Source organism: Rhinoderma darwinii, chromosome 4 (genome assembly GCF_050947455.1).
Source record: "Rhinoderma darwinii isolate aRhiDar2 chromosome 4, aRhiDar2.hap1, whole genome shotgun sequence".
Classification (NCBI taxonomy): Eukaryota; Metazoa; Chordata; class Amphibia; order Anura; family Rhinodermatidae; genus Rhinoderma; species Rhinoderma darwinii.
In genome coordinates, this window is record NC_134690.1 from 240,772,929 (window position 1) to 240,791,610 (window position 18,682).

The following is an 18,682-nucleotide window of genomic DNA, read 5'->3' on the forward strand; positions in this document are numbered from 1 at the left end:
TAATAAAAATTGGAGTTGCGCCACAATTGGTACATTCCTTCTCCATCCCTCCCTCTACACCAGGGTTCTCAAACTCGGCCGGGTAAGTGGGCCGCATATAGAAAAAATGGGAAGTTGACGGGCCGCATTACTTTCAAATTTGATACAATACAAAATTATTGTTAATCAATTAGTTATTTGAACTACTATAATACTACATTACTATAATAATACTACGTTACTATAATAATACTACATTACCATAACAATACATTACTATAATAATAGCGCTAGGTTTAAAATTTGAGATATTTCTCCACGTGCTTATTTCAACAATCCAGCTTTCCAGTTTAAGTGTCGCTAAATGCAGTCCGGCGGCTCAGTTAGCACACATGTAAAGATTGGGCAGCCCCTTTTTAGATAGTGCCGCAGTGCCCTCTGTGGATGCTGCCGCAGTGCCCTCTGTGGATGCTGCCGCAGTGCCCTCTGTGGATGCTGCCGCAGTGCCCTCTGTGGATGCTGCCGCAGTGCCCTCTGTGGATGCTGCCGCAGTGCCCTCTGTGGATAATGCAACACACCCCTAGATAAGGCCACAGTGCCCTCTGTAGATAAGGCCACAGTGCCCTCTGTAGATAAGGCCACAATGCCCTCTGTAGATAAGGCCACAGTGCCCTCTGTAGAGGCTGCCCCAGTGCCCTCTGTAGAGGCTGCCCCAGTGCCCTCTGTAGAGGCTGCCCCAGTGCCCTCTGTAGAGGCTGCCCCAGTGATGTCAGGGGCTTGCCCAGAGCTGGAGTACCGGAGCAGAGCCGCTTCTTGCACTCTGCCTGGGATTCCACTCTGCTTCTGACATCACTGTCCATATATGGACAGAGATGTCAGGGGCAACCCCAGAGCTGGAGTCCCAGGCAGAGCGCTAGTAGGCTCTTCCTGGGACTCCAGCTGTGCTCCTGACATCACTGGGACTCCTGCTCTGGGGAGCCCCTAACATCGCTATTCATATGTGGACAGCGATGTCAGGGAATTCCACAGAGTCCAGGAGCAGAGCCGACACCAGCGCTCTGCTCCGCTCTGGGCAAGACCCTGACACACTGTCCATATATGGGCAGCGATGTCAGGGAATTCCACAGAGTCCCGGAGCAGAGCCTGTACTAGCGCTCTGCCCGGGACTCCGGCTCTGGGGATACCCCAGACATCACTGTTCATATGTGGACAGCGATGTCAGTGAATTCCAGAGTCTCCGAGCAGAGCCAATACTAGCGGCTCTGTGTCCCGCCGGCCGCAGATGATAGCCCCAGGGGCCGCATGCGGCCCGCAGGCCGCGTGCTTGAGACCCCTGCTCTACACTGTAAGGAAAATGTTTCCATAAAGCAGCCATGTGTGCTAGTCACGTGGTCACGATGTGTAATACAGCGGCAGGTCTATTGGAGGAAGTGTCAATGTGATTATGTGATGTGGCTGGTGTACAGAAACACTAACTTATAATGTAGGGGGTGAGACAATCTGGACAATCTCTCTAAAGGCTATGTAAACATCTGAAATCATTTTTTTTTTTTTAAATAAAAATTTGCATCAGTGTAATTGATGCAACTTTCTAAATAATTTTCATTAAAAAATATTTTTACTTTTGAGAAACAGCTGCTTTGTATCCTGTATATAGAGCAGCTGTATGTAGCATTGAGATCGGACGGGTTTAGTGTCAGCGGGACCTTCGCATGGTCTACCTGTTATCGATCACATCTATGTTATGAATTTAGATGTCATCGGTAACAGCTTGATTCTGCGTGTCAGAGAGACTGCAGGACCCGCTGACACTAAACCTGTCAGTCCCGCGGACCTAATGGGTACAGGATTTAGTGTAAGATACAGCTGCTCTATATACATGATACAAAGCAGCTGTATCTGAAAAAGTTAAAATAATTTGATAAAAAAGTATTTTGTTAGTTGCACCAATCACACTGATAGACATTTTTATTAAAGAAAAAAAACAAAAAACGGCCACAGGTCAATTTATGAACGTTTTCTCGGCTGATTTTTTTCAGCAGCATGTGGATGAGATTTATTCAACTCTCATCCACTTTTCTGCTACTGTGTGATGCTTCAGATTTTTCGTAGCTAATTCGCTAAGTGTGAACATACCCTAAGCTTTACTGAATAATGAAATATTTTAGGAGTGCTGTAAAGCAGCACTTTGGAGAGCATCGGAGACAGCTTGATTTAAGACAATGTTTATGCTAGAATAAAACTGAGTCTGCAGTAGATTGAGAGTGGGCCCTTTAAATTAATTCCTCTGATGGGCCTAAGATACCCCAGTCCAACACTACATCTAACACATTGTCCCAGCCACCTAACCCAATGTTTCTGCACTGGTCATATTATTCATTTAGCCAGCACTTTCTTAGTGTTAAAGTGTAGCTAAACGTTTGACAAACTTCTGACATGTCAAAGTGACATATATAATATATAATATAATCATAGTGACATGTCAGAAATTTTGATTGGTGGGAGTATGAGAACTGAGACCCCCCACCAATCGCTAGAACAAAGCAGCTGAAGCGCTCGTCGGAGCGCTCAGCCGCTTCATATCTGTTCGGCTTTTTCCGGAAAGCCGATGTATCGGAGTACGGGCTCATAGACTTTCTATTGAGTCCGTACACGATACATTTATTTCTGGAAAAAGCCGAACAGACACGAAGAGGCTGAGTGCTCACACGAGCGCTTCGCCTGCTTCGTTCTAGCGATTGGTGGGGGTCTCAGTGCTCGGAACCCCACCAATCCAAACTACTGACATGTCATTATGACATGTCCGAAGTTTGTCAAACGTTTAACTACACTTTAAGATAAACTTTGAAATTCAGCCTTTTGCAAACACTTCCACTGCTTTACACTATGTGTCCACTGATAAAAATGTGGTTTTGACCAGTCTTATCTGCCCCTATGTCCCACATCCTGGACCTGCAGGTATCAAAGTTTATTTGACCCCCATCTTTCTCCTCACAAGTGTGCATCTTATTTCTTTTTAAGGAGCATTTAGTTCTGCTGCTCTTTGGTCTGCTTCTTTCTTAAAGGGTAACTAAATGTTTGACAAACTTCTGACATGTCTGTTAGGGATCTGCCAGGTACTACGTCTAGGTATACTCCTGGGATTAATCAATCCACACCTGAGGCCAGACCTGTTAGACTGACCCCGTCTCCCACCAACCAGGGTGGCAGGCTCAGGAGTGGGAGAGCCTATCGCGGCCTGGTCAGTCGGAGTTAGCTCCGCCCCCTGTCCTTTATTACCTGCCGTGTTCTCTTCCTTAGTGCTTGTAATTCTTCTGGATTCTTGGCCCCATTGCTGCTTGCTCCAGCCTGCTTCTGCCGTGCTTCTGCCTTGCTGCAGTTCCGCTTTACCTGCTTCGCTTTGCCCCTGGCTTGCTTCCTTCTCCGTGCTCTCGTTGGTATACTCCACTTCATCCTGGTCCTGACTATTCGTTCACCGCTCCGTTTCCTTGCGGCGTTCCGTGGGCAACTGCCCCTTCCCTTGCGTGTTCCCTGTTTGTTCTCCCGTGCACTTAGACAGCGTAGGGACCGCCGCCCAGTTTTACCCCGTCGCCTAGGGCGGGTCGTTGCAAGTAGGCAGGGACAGGGCGGTGGGTAGATTAGGGCTCACTTTCCCTTCACCTCCTTCCTGCCATTACAATGTCATAGTAACATGTCAGAAGTTTTGATTGGTGGGGGTCCGAGCACTGAGACCCCCACCAATCGCTAAAATGAAGCGGCAGAAGCGCTTGTGTGAGCGCTCAGCCGCTAAGTTTCTGTTGGGCTTTTTCCGAAAAGCCGATGTAGCGTACGGGCCATAGACTTTCTATTGAGTCCGTACAATGCTACATCAGTTTCCGGAAAAAGCCAAACAAAAACTAAGCGGCTGAGCGCTCACACAAGTGCTGCTGACGCTTAGTTTTAGTGATTGGTGGGGGTCTCAGTGCTCGGACCCCCACCGATCAAAACTTCTGATATGTCACTATGACATGTCAGAAGTTTGTTGAATGTTTAGTTACCCTTTAAAGCCACTATGACTTTCAGATTGCATGCGTACAACTGGAGGCATCTGCAAGTTAAATGTTACCATTGTTAAGTCCAGATAGAACCTCGCTATTGACCAGGTGGACTTCTTTGAAGAGGTCCACCTAAACTCTTAGGATATTTACATGTGCCATTTTATGCAATTGGCTGATAATCTGATAGTAAAGCTTGATTGTCCCTATAGACACAATTCCAACTCTGACTGCATTTTAAAAAGTCCACCTAGGTGGTGATCGACAAAGCTACTAGACTTACCTTTGACTGTACATTTGTTGCTTTGGTCTCATGAGATATATGCACTATTCACTATTTCACCATTTCACCAACCGAGAGGCTGTACTTTATAAATTTTATAATGTGCAACATCTGCAACTAGGAGACTCAAAACTAGCTAGCTCAGTTGAAATTAATGAAATTTGGGGTAATAAACCTTCCAGTTTTAACCAAACTGGTTACGAAGATATTTTTTTTCACAATTTCATAGACTTTTCTGTTTTAAATGTTGTATAATGCAGGTTTATTGATTTTTAGGACTTCTTATGATTCTGTATGACTCATTTTAACCCTTCATACACTTTGCTGATTCTAAAAATGAAACATTTTCCCCAAAAAATTCGAAAGTTTTTAAAGTGAATTCAAATAATCTGCAGTTGTCTGTGCTTACTCTTACATATATACAAAGTAAGAGAAGGTGAAAAGCATTAACACTGTGAAATGTACCGTCTGGCATTGTTAATTAATTTTGCTGTGAAGATTACAATAACATTAATCATCCAGTCAGCTCCTAAGAGTGGGACTATTAAAGGATGATTCATATTTGTCCTATACTGAGTCATTTGTTTAATGCATACATTTATTTCACTGCATTGAAGGAAATACTTTTGGTGCCAAGTGTAGTCCTTTGTTAATAAACCGACTGCAATTATTTGTTCCCTAACTCCAGACATCTCCACAAGCCTGATATACAAGCAGGTACAGTAAAGTTGATAACGTATTAAATGGTCCTGATTATTCTAAATACAATGAAACTTAGTTGGGATTTCAGTAACTCATGACTTTCTCTATTCAATACAAGATTCTACCTTCTTCTGTATTTGGGGGAAAAATTGTTACTCTTCAATGAGCTATTACAATGCATTGAATATTATTTGCAGCACAAAAATCAATGGCATCGATTGGGATAAAATACAGCACAGTATGTAATATTTAATAGATAGATGGCGCTGTTTTGCAATTCATTTTAAATTGTTAACACAATGGGGTAGTTACTACAGTAGATGATGTATTTTTATTATGTATTTTAAAATGCTATTTCGTCAATGAAAGCAAATCATTGGACAATAATATACTGCATATAAAACTGTGAGCACTAAAGTAGTAAGTAATAAAACACTATGATATAGAAATGTGTACAATCCAACACTCAAAAGATAAAGCACTTCAGGTGATCTGCTTGTTATAAATTTTCATTTTTATTCCAGTTGTAAGTGCACCAAGGTGAGTATTTTGCCACGTTTCGGGCTATAACGTTATTGTTAAACTCTCTATAAAGCTGAACCTAGGCATAAATGCGTTTGTACGGGGTGGCTAGAAATATATAAAGAGATAATAGAAATATAACACTTGTGGAATACCTTGGAATAAATCCAGAGATGGATTTACCTATAGGCACAGTAGATTTAAATAGCGCCTGCTGTGGAAAATGTACATATGAATACTAAACATTGTGTTAGAGTCAGTTCACACGTTGCTTAAATACGACGTATACCTGTATTATAATACCTGTATTATGCTGCGGAAAATCCGCAGTTTAATACAGTAGTGGCAAAGTGGATGAGATAAAACAAGTCTTAGGGCGGGTTCACACATGGCGGAATTTCACTTAAATTCCGCTGCGGACACTCCGCAGCGTTATTCCGCAGCGGAGCCGTTTCTCCATTGACTTTCACTTTAATTTAGCAGTGTTCGTTTACACGATGCGTACAATTCCGCTGCGGAGCATAGGCTGCGGAGCGGAATTTGGTGTCCGCAGCATGCTCTGTCTGTTGCGGAGCAGTGGCGGACTCATGGCGGAATTTCTCCATTGACTTCAATGGAGATTCAAAGTTCCGCAATGAAGTCCGCAGCTGTCATGCACATGTCATGTGTGCTGCGGATGCGTCTTGCTTTTTTAACTTGACATTTCTTCATTCTGGCTGGACCTATGTATTTCTAGGTCTACAGCCAGACTGAGGAAGTCAATGGGGCTCCCGTAATGACGGGAGCGTTGCTAGGAGACGTCAGTAAATAGTCACTGTCCAGGGTGCTGAAAGAGTTAAGCGATCGGCAGTAACTGTTTCTGCACCCGGGACAGTGACTACCGATCCCAATATACATGTATCTGTAAAAAAAAATGAAGTTCGTACTTACCGAGAACTCCCTGTTTCTGTCTCCAGTCCGGCCTCCCAGGATGACGTTTCAGTGTAAGTGACGGCTGCAGCCAATCACAGGCCAAGCACAGGCTGCAGCGGTCACATGGACTGGCGCGTCATCCAAGGAGGTCGGGCTGGATGCCGAAGGAGGGACGCGTCATAAAGACAACGGGCGGTAAGTATGAATTTCTTTTACTATCACTAGGGAAAGTGCTGTCCCTTCTCTCTATCCTGCACTGATAGGGAGAAGGGAAGCACTTTTCCCGCAGTCCGCAGCAGCTAGTCCGCATCAATTTTCTGCACATTTTGTGCAGATCCGCAGCCGTAATCCGCAACCCGGATTAGGTGCGGCATTGATGCGGACAGTTGCGGAGGAATTCCGCCATGTGTGGTCATGCCCTTATCCACACTGCGTACAAACTGAACGGAAAAAACGCTCGGAAATTGACCTGCGGTGCAGAATTTTATTCTGCAGCAAGGCAATTGAATTTGCGTAAACGCTGTTTATTTGTTGCAGGTTTTCCCCATTTAATTCAATTGAGAGGTAAAATCCACAACAAATAGCAGCAGGAGCGTAGCTAAAGGCTCATGGGCCCTGGTGCAAGTATTCAGCTTGGGCCCCCTTACCCCTCCCCAACACCACCAGACCCTTGCCCGTGCCTATGCCCAGTCGCCTTGCCCAACAGTCCCCATGGATACCCCCACAGTATAATGCCCCCATAGCTGCCTCCACGGTATAATGCCCCCATAGCTTCCCACACACAGTATAATGCCCCCACAGTATAATGCTCCCCATAGCTGCTCCCCTCACAGTATAATGCCCCTATAGTATAATGCTCCCCATTGCTGCCCCCACACATTATTAGGCTCCCCATAGCTTCCCCCACACAGTATAATGCCCCCATAGTATAATGCTCCCCATAGCTGCCCCACACAGTATTATGCACCCCATAACTTCCCCCACACAGTATAATGCCCCATAGTATAATACTCCCCATAGCTTCCCCCCACAGTATTATGCGCCCCATAGCTTCTCCCACACGTATAATGCCCCCATAGTATAATGCTCCCAATAGCTGCCCCCACACAGTATAATGCTCCCCATAGCTGCCCCACACAATATAATGCTGCTCATAGTTGCCCCCTCACAGTATAATGCCCCCCATAGATGCCCACCTCACAGTATAATGCCCCCCATAGCTGCCCCCACAGTATAATGGCCCCCATAGTATAATGCTCCCAATAGCTGCCCCCACACAGTATAATGCTCCCCATAGCTGCCCCACACAATATAATGCTGCTCATAGTTTCCCCCTCACAGTATAATGCCCCCCATAGATGCCCACCTCACAGTATAATGCCCCTCATAGCTGCCCCCACAGTATAATGGCCCCCATAGCTGGCCCATAGTATAATGCTCCCCATAGCTGCCCCCACATTATAATGCCCCAATACAGTATAATGCCCCCCATACAGTATAGGGCCTCCCGTACAGTATAAGGACACCCATACAGTCAGGGCCGGTGTAACGTCTATAGCCACAGACCGTCGTCCTGACTTACCCTCTGACGGCCGCGTCCATGGACGAGTGAATTCCCGGCGGCATCCCACTCCTGAGAGACGCTGGCACTCACTTCCTGGTCCAGACTGTCTCCCGCAGGGCACACGCGCCCGCGCGTGCACGGCCTTAAAGGGCCAGTACGCGCACAGTTGCAGAATACTGCAATTAGCCCAGAATGCTTCGGGACTATAAAAGGGGCTCTGCCCTCTCGATCTTTGCCTGAGCGTTGTTGTGTTACCTAAAGTTTGTCACTGCAAATGGTCTCCTAGTGTTTTCCAGTTCCCAGTGTTTCCCGTTCCTGCTGCCTGTACCCTGTATCCCAGGCTACCGTGCCTCTGTGCCGTTAAGAGTTGAAGTCATCTTGTGCCCTCCGCTGCATCTATTGTGTCGCACCCCACTGGGTCTGTCTACTGTCGGAGCCTCATCTGAATCTACCGCTACAGTCTATATTGCCTCAGGTACCCTTTCTGAACTATAGACATTGCATTGTACTTGTTTGGCCAGTAGCTATCCCGCAATGCGGTACGGCCCAGTGGGTTCACACCCCGCGCCATGACAGCCGGACTGGGACTTAAAATCAGCCCTGGCATTTTTAAGCACACAGGCCCACACAAGCCGTACGAGGCTGCCAGTGTTGGGCTGGAGTACATGGGACCACCTTTCATCTATACAAGTCATGGGGAGATTTATTAAAACAGGTGTAAATGAAAAGTGGAATAGTTCCTGATAGTTCCAACTCCAACGAATCCACTGCTTTTCCACGAGACTAATGAACATGCTTATTATTCTAGACGATTTTTGTTTGGGGAGCGGAAAAAATTCAAGCAGACTTATTTCCGCTGCATGTGAATGGTGTATAAAATAGCCCATTCACTTATAATGGATGCAGAATGTTAGTGGATTTGAAAGGGATTTAGGTGTGGAATCAGGGACTTAGTCCTAATCAAATCCTGATTGCGTGATCATGGCCTAATACTGACGTATAAAGATTGCAATTTATACCATTACAATGCTAAAATATCATCATACTGTAACTAAATAGTATGATTTATTTTTTATATTCAGCCATATATATACACACACACATGCTGGACACATGACGCACAGATGCAACCCACAAGCTGGACACATGCTGCATTCGTGCCACTCACACCTAGAACATATTCGCATGCACACCACTCACACCTAGGACACATGCGCATGCACACCACTCACACTTATGACTTATGCGCATGCACAACACTCACACCTAGGACACATGCGCACGCACATCACTCACACTTATGACTCATGCGCACGCGCACCTAAGGACACATGCGCATGCAAACGACTTACACCTAGAACACATCCCCCACTCACACCTAGGACATATGCCGCACATGCACCACTCACACCTAGGACACATGGGCACGGACACCACTCACACCTAGGATATAGCCTCCACTCTCGCCACTCACACCTAAGACATATGCCGCATGTTGTCTACCCACACAAAGGACACATGTTGAACACACCTGTCACAGATGCTGCACACACCACTCACATACTAGACACATACCACTCACACACTAGACACGTACCACACTCTAGACACATACCGCACACACTACTTACACTAGACACATACCACACACACCACACAAATGCTAAACACATAACTCACATAAGACTTACACACTAGACCTATACCACACATACCACTCACACACAACACACACACAAATGCCACTAATAAATTATAAGACACAAAACTCAACACAAATTGCATATTTCACTCATACAATTAACGTATACTGTTATCACTACATCAACCAGTCACACTCCAAAAATCAATCCAACACTTTATTCACATTGCTATATTTACCTGCTTTCTTTTGTAGACTGCTGATTCTTGGGCACTGACATGCCCCATCCACCACTAAGCCCCGTCCATGTGCCCACAAAGCCACGCCCCTTTTACAAAGCTCCTCCTATCTGTTGCTCAAATTAACCATAACCTGATGCTCACCCTTTTAACCCTATAGCTCCTCCTATCTACGGTATCTGGACCACCTCCCCTCCCACAAGCAGGATGCTTGCAGATACTGTGTGCATCCCCCATTTTCTTTACACTTACTTATGCCCCCCCTACACCCTTCATTGTGGAAGTCTGCGTGCAGCTTACCTGAAGCTGAAGCAGATATAGAAATAAACCTGTTGGCGCTACAGCCATCAGCAACATACCTGGCAGGGGCTTGAATCTCCTTCTCCTCGGCAGCCAGACGGAAGCTGTGCTTAGGGGGCAGTAAAAAGAGCAAGCCCATCACTAATTGGCTTATGCTCAGCCAACCAGCGTTCGGTTTGATTTGTACATGAAGACTTGGCAGGTACTGATTCTCCTTTTCCTCTGCGGCGCCAGAGATGTGCGCTAATGAGCAAGCATCAGTGAAGAAAACAAGTCTAGAGCTGGTTAGCTGTGGCTCAGCCAACAAGCACAATACTTCATTTCTGCAGCGCTTCCTTCCCATCATTATAAATAGATAGACTCCGGACGCAAATTGGTTACAGGCTAGGTGAAGTTTAGAGTACCAACTTCCCCCCATATTTTACCATAAAGACTACTCCATGTTAATTTAGACCATACCGAAGAAAAATAGAGCTAATAGTCAAAATATATAAGAATATAACACCTTTATTGTACAAAATAACATACATTTAAAAACACATAATAGTAAGACTCTAGTACTAGTACTGTAGTGATATAGATTGCAGCACGATAATAACTGAGTAGAATGATGTAAAGACATGAAGTATAAACTGCATATACTACCCACAAAAATTGTATATAATATTACATCCACAGTGATTTACAAACTGATAGTCCACAAAGCACTCTAAGTTATATAAGTATAAGGACAATTACCGTCAGAAGAGAGTAACATATGGGAAAATCAGTATTTTGTAGTCAGTAGTTAGATGATGCAGTCTTACCCATTGTAATGAACAAGAGATGTTGTACAAAAATCGTGCTGGATCCACCACAGATCACCCCAACGCGCGTTTCGCTTTATCAGTTGCTTCCCATCATTGCAGAGTACCCAGCAATAAATCTTGGAAAGATGTTGTTTTAAACACAAGGAGGCAGCAGTTATTGTAATGTTGGTGTTTGTGTTCACCACAGTCCGCAGGGCCGATTCTAGCTTTTCTGTTGCCTGAGGTGAAAATTTAAATGGCACCCCCCAGAATTTGATTGGCATCCCCCTGGCTGTTCTACATCACTAGCAGCCTCCTCCAACTCTTGCGGATGCGCCGCTGCCTTGTACTGGCATGCGCGATGCCGCGATAAAGCCAGGCAGAGTACACCTCGCTGCACGGTGTGTGCCCAAGTTGTACAAGGCAATGACGCATCTGAGAAAGTTGGAGGAGACTCGTAGTGATGTATAACAGCTAGAGGGATGTCAATCAAGCGTGGAAAGGTGGGTTTAGAGGCACCGCCACATGACCCTTTAGTCAGTAATTAGCCTATAGGGTGCGCCAGTTTAAAAGTTTATTTTGTAGATTTTTCTGCATCTGAAAACAACATACAGGGGAATGTTTGGAAATATTGTCAGGTCATGTATTACCGCATGGTGGAGGTTCAAGGGGTTAAAACTACCTGACAGGTTCCCATTAAATATACAATGAATTGAAAACAATTCCATCTGCTCTGTAATTTTGTTATTATAAATATATTCTATATAATTACAGCATCAGAACCAAGCTCTGACATATACAACTATCGAACTAAGCTGTAACGTCCACAGCCGCGGACCGTCGTTCTATCTTAACACTCGACGGCCGCGGCCATGGTCTTTTGAGTGCTGGCCGGCATCTCCCTCCTAGGAGACGCCAGCACTCACTTCCGCTCCGCTCTGCTGTGTCCCGTAGTGTGTGCTCCCGCCTTAAAGGGCCAGCGCACACATGTACAAAATCACCAATTAATCCATGATCACCCTGGACTATAAAATGGGCTCTGCCCTTCTACTCCTTGCCTAAACGTTGTTGTGTTTACCCTTGTTAGTCTTAGCAAATGGTTCCTTAGTGTTATCCTGTTCCCATTGTTCCCATGCCCTGATACCTGTATCCTGTGTCCTGTGCCGTGTTTGTTCCTGAGCCTTAGGAAACTGGAGTCGTGTTGTGTCATCTGTCACACCTGTTATTATCCCCCACGTGTAGCGTCATCTGCGTTCAAGTGTATTTGTGTATAAGCCTCCACTACTGTCTGGACTATCTAATGTACTCTTGTACTAGGACTGTTGTTTAACCAGCTGCTACTCTGCTGCCTGGTGCGGCCTAGTGGGTCCACATACCCACGGATCATGACGCAAGCTCAATACATATACAAAGCACCAGAACAAAGCTCAGTACATATATACAGCTCCAGAACCAAGCTCAGTACATATATACAGCACCAGAACAAAGCTCATACATATATACAGCACCAGAACCAACCTTAGTACATATATACAGCACCAGAACAAAGCTCAGTACATATATACATCACCAGAACTAAGCTCAGTACATATATACATCTCCAGAACCAAGCTCAGTACATATATACAGCACCAAAACCAAGCTCAGTACATATATACAGCTCCAAAACCAAGCACAGTACATATATACAACACCGGAACAAAGCCCGGTACATAAATACAGCACTAGCACAAATACAGCTCAATTTAGTACAACCCCTGATGTATAGGTTTGTACGGCGTAAAACTACAGCTCCCAGCATGGGAGTAAGGATATGCTGGGAGTTGTTGTTTCACAAAAAAACACAACACCCATCATCTAGGTGCATTTACTATAGGAACCTGTGAACTGGAGATGTTTATTGACTTCTATGGGTTAGTGTGATGGCAGGAAGGAGGTGAAGGGAAAGTGAGCCCTAATCTACCCACCGCCCTGTCCCTGCCTACTTGCAACGACCCGCCCTAGGCGACGAGGTACAACTGGGCGGCGGTCCCTACGCTGTCTAAGTGCACAGGAAAACAAACAGGGAACACGCAAGGGAAGGGGCAGTAGCCACGGAACGCCACGAGGAAACGGAGCGGCGAACGAACAGTCAGGACCAGGACGTAGTGAGTAACCCGAGCGGGCACGGAGACAGAAGCAAGCCAGGGGCAAAGCAAAGCAAAGCAAGTCAAGTCAAGGAGAACTGCAGCAAGGCAGAAGCACGGCAGAAGCAGGCTGGAGCAAGCAGCAGTGGGGCCAGGAATCCAAAAGAATAACAAGCAATGAGGAAGAGAAAACTGCAGGTATAAATGGACTGGGGGCGGAGCTAACTCTGACTGACCAGGCCGCGATAGGCTCTCCCACTCCTGAGCCTGCCACCCTGATTGGTGGGAGCCGGTGTCAGTCTAAGAGGTCTGGCCTCAGGTGTCGACTGATTAACCCTGGGAGTCTCCACAGACGTAGTGCCTGGCAGATCCTTTACAGTTAGTGTTCTAGGCATGCTCTGTGACCTATGCAGAGGTCATTTTGCAGAAAGGAATAGGAGACGAGTTGTCCATCACCTATTGTCAATGGTGGGTCCTGTGTTATCGATATAGAGATGTTACCAGTTATTGTAAACCTGCCTGTGACAATAATGAGAAGATTGCTGAGAAGTGATCTATACAGAACAGGAAGGGTCAGACTATTATGAATAGTGGATCCTGTGTTATCTGTAGATGTTACCTTTCATTGTAATCCTGCCTGTGATGATAATGAGAAGACTGCTGAGAAGTGGTCTCTATAGAACAGTAAGGGCATGACCAGACGTGGCGGAATTGCTCTGGAATTCCGCTGCGGACAGTCCGCAGCGGAAATCCGCAGCGTACACGTTTCTCCATTGCCTTCCACAGCTTTGTGGTTGGGTTCGTTTACAAGTTGCGGACAATTCCGCTGCATAGCATAGGCTGCGGTGCGGAATTTGGTGTCCGCAGAATACAATGGTTGTTGCGGACGTGTAGCGGACTTGTTGCGGACTCATAGCGGAATTTCTCCATTGACTTCAATGGAGAGTCAAAATTCTGCAATGAAGTCCGCAGATGTTATGTGTGCTGCGGAGCGTATTTGTTTTACTAACATGACATTTCTTCATTCTGGCTGGACCTATGTATTTCTAGGTCTACAGCCAGACTGAGGAAGTCAATGGGGCTCCCGTAATTACGGGTGACTACGTGTGTGCACCCGTAATTACGGGAGCGTTGCTAGGCGACGTCAGTAAATAGTCACTGTCCAGGGTGCTGAAAGAGTTAAGCGATCGGCAGTAACTGTTTCAGCACCCTGGACAGTGACTTCCGATCACAATATACATCAACCTGTAAAAAAAATAGAAGTTCCTACTTTCCGAGAACTCCCTGCTTCTTTCTCCAGTCCGGCCTCCCAGGATGATGTTTCAGTCCAAGTGACAGCTGCTGCCAATCACAGGCTGCAGCGGTCTCATGGACTGCCGCGTCATCCAGGGAGGTCGGGCTGGATGGCGAAAGAGGGACGCGTCACCAAGACAACGGTAAGTATGAATTTCTTTTTACTTTTACTAGGGAAAGGGCTGTCCCTTCTCTCTATCCTGCACTGATAGAGAGAAGGGAAGCCCTCTTCCCCTCAATACGCAATGGCTAGTCCGCATCAATTTAATGCCCATTTTAGGCAAAGCCGCAACAGAATCTGCAACACAGATTCTGTGCGGTATTGATGCGGACAGTGGCGTAAGAACTCTGGGCATGCCCTAAGGGTCAGTCTATTGTGAGGTTCAGTTGTGAATGAAATGACAATAAAAAAATCACTAAAAATTCTTAAATATGTTATTACTACTTCCTAACCAGAACCTTTACCCCCTTTCTGACATATTTTCACACTTTAGCCATGTTCCAATTTATTAGCAAATTGTTGTTCTATAAACAACTGTTTCTATTTATCTGGTCTTGTTTTTCTCAGAACATAAGGGGCTTTGATATTGTGTAGTAAAATAGGTGATGAAGTGGGAGAGACATGGTGGGGAAAACTCTGCAGGAAGTTTTAAAACGTTCTTGCAGAAATAGGTATGGACCGCCAGGACGTTTGTAGTCTATGGGAAGTCAGCAACTGGTTAACATAAAAACTTGATCTAAATAATAGGGCATTTTCTGATGAGACATTCCCTTTATTTGTGTGTATACCCACTTTATTTGATATATTTGATATATTGAGAAGTCCAAGAATGAGTCTTAGAAATTTGTAGCCTTAGGCCATGTACAGAATTTTTCCGCTGCAAATGTTGGTGCAGATTTGGGACAATTAAGCAACGAATCTGCACCAACATTTGCATATTTGACAGGTAATTCAGACGTTGCAGATATCACAGCGGACTTGCCACAGATTTCAGTTTTTGCATTGCAAAGGTTGAAATCCGCAGTGAAATTCCGCTTCTTCTCCGCAAAATAATGAGCATGCCGTGGAGGGAAAATTCTGCACTGCAGCCTAAATTCTGCACAGTTATTTTCCGCAACATCTGAACTAAGTTTCCTAAAAATGTAGAGAAACAAATGTAAAAAATGGGTGCTGCAGAATTCCAATGCGGACTGTCCACAGTGGAATTCAACAGCAATTCCGCCACGTCTGAATGTGCCCTTATAAGTAACTCAAATACTAACAATGATGCTCTTATTTAAAGAAGTCTGTCTAGTGACAGGTTCTCTTTAGGAACGTTATACAATCAGTTAAAGGGGTTTTCCCTTCAGAGACATTTATTTACATCCACAGGATATATCCTAAATGTCAGATAGATACGGGTCCCACCTCTGGGACCCGCACCTATCTCTAGAACGGGGCCCCCGAAACCCCGTTCAGCCGCTGTGTGTTGCGGCTTAATGAGGTGTTTTCCGACCATGAAAAACTTTATATGGACGTGAGTTACGTAAACAGCGTAACATGCGGAGCTACTCTGTTTACTTAAGTCTCATATATCTTAATGGTAGTTACGGAAACAACGTAGCTCGCATGCTATGCTGCTTCTGTAACTGCCATTCACTACTATTGGAGTTACGGAAACAGCGTAGCTCAGCAAGTTAAGCTGTTTACGTAACTCACGTCCATATAAAGTTTTTCATGGTCGGAAAACACCTCATTCAGGCGCAACACACAGCAACTTAACGGGGTTTAGGGGGCCTCGTTCTGGAGATAGGTGCGGGTCCCAGAGGTGTTACCCGCACCTATCTGACATTTATGGCATATCCTGTGGATGTGTCATATATGTCTCTCATGGGAAAACCCCTTTAAGTATGATCTTGAAGCAGTGATCTCCTTGTGGTAAAAACAAAACTTAAATCTTACTATAATAATTGAGCTCTGTCTACCTGATACGCAAAATGTTTTGTAGATTGCAATAAACCAATAAATTTCTATTGGAAAGGTGTTTCTTTGGGAATAAATAGACTGTAAAAGATGATGCAAGAGATAACTCATTAGATGTTACACTTTACTTTACCTGATATTTACACATATAAAGATGCAGTTTCCATATTTGCATATTACTTAACCTAAAATGAATTGTTGTGGAAGTATACATTTTACAAGTGAATGCAGTCAAAGAATAATATAAAAGGAGTTTGTGTGGGAAGGGGGGGGGGGGTCACTTGCTCAATGTTTAAAGAGACACTATATCTAAAAATAAACCAGTAATCCCAAAAGGCGGATTTTTTTTTTTTTTTCATGAAACAACCCATTGAACTTGTGCAGTGAGTTATTCTTAATGAAAAGAAAATAAACAAAAAAAGAAAAAACAAAAACAAAAAAGAAAAAAAAACAACAACTGCATGCTGCAATTAATTTATCTTGACACATTCCAGCATTGTCTAAAGGCTGGGATCACACGAGCATGTTACGTCCATAATGGACGGACGCAAGTCCCGGACCGAACACAGTGCAGGGAGCCGGGTTCCTAGCATCATAGTTATGTACGAGTCCCTGCCTCTCCGTGGAACTACTGTCCCGTACTGGAAACATGATTACAGTACGGAACAGTTGTCCTGCAGCGAGGCAGGGACTCCTAGCATCGTACATAACTATGATGCTAGGAGCCCGGCTACCTGCAGCGTGTTCGGTCCGGGACTTGCGGCCGAAATACGTTCCGTCCATTACGGACGTAACATGCTCCAGTGAATCCAGCCTAAGACTGAGCTATGGTCATTGTGCTATAATTTATGCACTATAGATATGGCCAAGAGTGCTGGCGAGCAGCATGTGCACCATATAACACCATTCTGTTTTTGCCTAATATTTCTGGGTAATATTAGGCAATGTTCAGACATGGTGGAATTTTTTCGCTGCAAATGTTTGTGCAGATTTGGGGCAATTATGCAATGAATCTGCACCAACATTTGCATATTTGACAGGTAATTCAGACGTTGCAGATATCACAGCGGACTTGCCACAGATTTCAGTTTTTGCATTGCAAAGGCTGAAATCCGCAGTGAAATGCCGCTTCTTCTCCGCAATGGAATGAGCATGCTGCGGAGGGAAAATTCTGCACTGCAGCCTAATTTCTGCACAGTTATTTTCTGCAACGTCTGAACTAACTTTCCTAAGAATGTATAGAAAGAAATGAAAAAAACAGCTGCTGCAGAATTCCACTGCGGACTGTCCGCAGCAGAATTCAACAGCAATTCCGCCACGTCTGAATGTGCCCTTATAGTAATGACAAAACTTAATTGTCTTGTAAAGTTCCATCAGGGCGTTGTTTTGATAACTTGCTGTCCCTCTTGCTGACCCTAATTCCCCTTTAATGTTTCTTTTTTTTTTTGACTTGGAACACGTTAGATTACCATTATTGACTCCGATAGCTTCTCATCATTCTTTTTTGACCATGGTGCCTCTTCTATTTATTGATTTGGAACCAATTGGATTCGTTTTCGACACAGATTGCTCCTGACCATTCTTTGCTGCCTTGGTCTTGCCCTCTAATCTGCAACAACTGACCCTTCAGCCTCTGCTATGGCATTTGTATCTCTGTGACATGTTTCTCTCCAGACACCAGGGTGTTTAACCCATTGAGGACCAGTCCAATTTTGGCCTTCACTGCATGACATATAGGGCTAGGGCTGTATGAGGCCTTTTTTTCCACGGAACACTTTTTAAGATACAGGTTCTTTATATTCTGTATACATAGAAGCAGTATCCTGCTGTCAAAGCCAATTTCGTCAGGTCAGCTGGACTAACGGTTCAGCTGAAAGCTGGTCCTGCGTTTCTGACACGCAGAATCCAGCTAATAACGCTAACAGTAAAAGTAAACTGAGATGTGATCATTATTAGCTGAATCCTGCATGTCAGAGGCACGCAGGACAAGCTGTCAGCCGAGCTGTCTGTCCCGCCGACCTGGCAGAATCAGCTTTAGTGGCAGGATAAAGCTTCTATGTATACAGAATAGATAGAAGCTGTACCTTAAAAAAATAAAGCCTTTTTCTTATCAAAGTCAATTTAAAAGTTGCTTTAAATCGCCTAAAACACTGAATTATTTAAAAAAAATGGTGTTCAAAGGTTTACACAGCCTTTAACAGTCTAATACTTTGGGACAGTTAAAATACATACAATACGGTATGTAGGAAAGCCAAATGCATTAACACATACTGTAAAGCACATGTAGTATAGCGATAATATGTAACTAGACAAATAGAGCAAGTTCAAGCCCATT